Source organism: Ornithorhynchus anatinus, chromosome 4 (genome assembly GCF_004115215.2).
Source record: "Ornithorhynchus anatinus isolate Pmale09 chromosome 4, mOrnAna1.pri.v4, whole genome shotgun sequence".
NCBI classification, from domain to species: domain Eukaryota; kingdom Metazoa; phylum Chordata; class Mammalia; order Monotremata; family Ornithorhynchidae; genus Ornithorhynchus; species Ornithorhynchus anatinus.
Genome location: NC_041731.1, coordinates 75,151,297 through 75,154,377, shown reverse-complemented (window position 1 = coordinate 75,154,377; position 3,081 = coordinate 75,151,297). Strand labels below are relative to the sequence as shown.

The 3,081-nt window shown below is 52.3% G+C and overlaps 1 non-coding gene across 1 annotated transcript; it reads right to left on the bottom strand.

Annotated features, from left to right (window-relative positions):
* Nucleotides 1–239: 239 nt before the first annotated feature.
* Nucleotides 240–377, bottom strand: LOC114811684. The gene has a single exon (XR_003759380.1). It is a non-coding gene; the product is annotated as a small nucleolar RNA SNORA7 (small nucleolar RNA).
* Between the last annotated feature and the right edge of the window lie 2,704 nt (nucleotides 378–3,081).

Below are 3,081 nucleotides of genomic sequence, written 5' to 3'. Positions count from 1 at the left end.
GTAAGAATTTGGGTCTTGTCTTATGCCGTCGAGTCATTTCCGACCCATAGCGACACCACGGACACATCCCTCCCAGAACTCCCCGCTCTTCACTTGCAATCATTCTAGTAGTGTATCCATAGAGTTTTCTTGCTAAAAATATGAAAGTCGTTTACCATTGTGGTCTTCCATGCAGTAAACTCGAGTCTCTACCCTCAACTCTCTCCTATGATGCTGCTGCCCAGCATGGGTGAGTTTTGACTTGTAGCAGACTGTGTTTCACTCACTAGCCATTGCCCAAGCCAGAAATGGAATGGGCAGGCTTCTGCTTGACTCTCCCTCTCATAGTCAAGACTGGTAGAGTCCTGGAAACTCTCCAGGTGTGACCCTGAGAGAGAAAGAATTGGGGTAGATATATGATAATCAGGTCAGACATAGACCCTGGCCCACACACAGCTTTCAGGCTAAGTAGGAGAGAGAACAGGTGCTGAGTCCCCCTTTCGCAGAGGAACTGAGGCCCAGAAAATTAAGTGACTGGCCCAAGGTCACAGAGCAAACAAATAGTGGAGCTGGAGTAGAAACCTAAATCTTCTGACCCCAAATCCTGTGCTCTTTCCCCTAGGACACACTGCTTCCATGCAGCAAGGACTGTACTTCATCCCAGCTGGAGTTCATGCTAGTCTGGAGCCAAAAGAGGGCCCCACCCCATCCTCAGAATCTATTAGCTCAGACCTGAAATTCAGCTTCTGCAACAACTTCAAGGCAGTTCTACTTTCCAGCAGGAACCTGGGCCAGGGCAAAGCAGGAGCCGAGAAATTCATTCATTCATTCAATAGTATTTATTGAGCGCTTACTATGTGCAGAGCGCTTGGATGAACAAGCCGGCAACAGATAGAGACAGTCCCTGCCGTTTGACGGGCTTACAGTCTAATTGGGGGAGACGGACAGACAAGAACAATGGCACTAAACAGCGTCAAGGGGAAGAACATCTCTTAAAAACAATGGCAACTAAATAGAATCAAGGCGATGTACAATTCATTAACAAAATAAATAGGGTAACGAAAATATATACAGTTGAGCGGACGAGTACAGTGCTGTGGGGATGGGAAGGGAGAGGTGGAGGAGCAGAGGGAAAAGGGGAAAATGAGGCTTTAGCTGCGGAGAGGTAAAGGGGGGATGGCAGAGGGAGTAGAGGGGGAAGAGGAGCTCAGTCTGGGAACGCCTCTTGGAGGAGGTGATTTTTAAGTAGGGTTTTGAAGAGGGAAAGAGAATCAGTTTGGCGGAGGTGAGGAGGGAGGGCGTTCCAGGACCGCGGGAGGATGTGACCCAGGGGTCGACGGCGGGATAGGCGAGACCGAGGGACGGTGAGGAGGTGGGCGGCAGAGGAGCGGAGCGTGCGGGGTGGGCGGTAGAAAGAGAGAAGGGAGGAGAGGTAGGAAGGGGCAAGGTGATGGAGAGCCTTGAAGCCTAGAGTGAGGAGTTTTTGTTTGGAGCGGAGGTCGATAGGCAACCACTGGAGTTGTTTAAGAAGGGGAGTGACAGGCCCAGATCGTTTCTGCAGGAAGATGAGCCGGGCAGCGGAGTGAAGAATAGACCGGAGCGGGGCGAGAGAGGAGGAAGGGAGGTCAGAGAGAAGGCTGACACAGTAGTCTAGCCGGGATATAACGAGAGCCCGTAACAGTAAGGTAGCCGTTTGGGTGGAGAGGAAAGGGCGGATCTTGGCGATATTGTAGAGGTGAAACCGGCAGGTCCTGGTAATGGATAGGATGTGTGGGGTGAACGAGAGGGACGAGTCAAGGATGACACCGAGATTGCGGGCCTGTGGGACGGGAAGGATGGTCGTGGCATCCACGGTGATAGAGAAGTCTGGGAGAGGACCGGGTTTGGGAGGGAAGATGAGGAGCTCAGTCTTGCTCATGTTGAGTTTTAGGTGGCGGGCTGACATCCAGGTGGAGACGTCCCGGAGGCAGGAGGAGATGTGAGCCTGAAGGGAGGGGGAGAGGAGAAGGGCAGAGATGTAGATCTGCATGTCATCTGCGTAGAGATGGTAGTCAAAGCCGTGAGAGCGGATGAGTTCACCGAGGGAGTGAGTGTAAATGGAGAACAGAAGAGGGCCAAGAACTGACCCTTGAGGAACTCCAACAGTTAAAGGATGGGAGGGGGAGGAGGCTCCAGCGTAGGAGACCGAGAATGATCGGCCAGAGAGGTAAGAGGAGAACCAGGAGAGGACAGAGTCCGTGAAGCCAAGGTGAGATAAGGTATGGAGGAGGAGGGGATGGTCGACAGTGTCAAAGGCAGCAGAGAGGTCAAGGAGGATCAGAATGGAGTAGAAGCCATTGGATTTGGCAAGAAGGAGGTCATGGGTGACCTTAGAGAGAGCAGTCTCGGTAGAGTGGAGGGGACGGAAGCCAGATTGGAGGGGGTCTAGGAGAGAATGGGAGTTAAGGAATTCTAGGCATCGATTGTAGACGACTCGTTCTAGGATTTTGGAAAGCAAGGGTAGTAGGGAGATAGGACGATAACTGGAGGGGGAAGTGGGGTCAAGAGCGGGTTTTTTTAGGATGGGGGAGACGTGGGCATGTTTGAAGGCAGAGGGGAAGGAGCCCTTGGAGATTGAGTGGTTAAAAATAGAAGTTAAGGAAGGGAGGAGGGCAGGGGCAATGGTTTTAAGAAGGTGAGAGGGAATGGGGTCCGAGGCGCAGGTGGAGGGGGTGGCACTTGTGAGGAGGGAGGAGATCTCCTCTGAGGATACTGCAGGGAAGGATGGGAAAGTAGGGGAGGGGGTTGGTTGGGGGGAGGGGAGAGGCGGAGGGGTGACTTTGGGGAGCTCAGACCTGATCGTGTTGATTTTCGTGAGGAAATAGGTGGCCAGATCATTGGGGGTGAGAGATGGAGGGCAAATACCCACCTCTTGCTGCCCGACCCTTCCTGGAACAAGTTAAGCATCATAATGTCACAGTGTCCTTGCACTGGACCAAGCACTAAGCTCTAGTTGTTTCTGTCAGTTGGTACAGGGTAGTATAGGCAATACAGTACCCTCTGATTCATGTTTGGGGCTCTGGTCAGTGTGCTGCCATGATTAATAGACCTTTCCCTAATTCT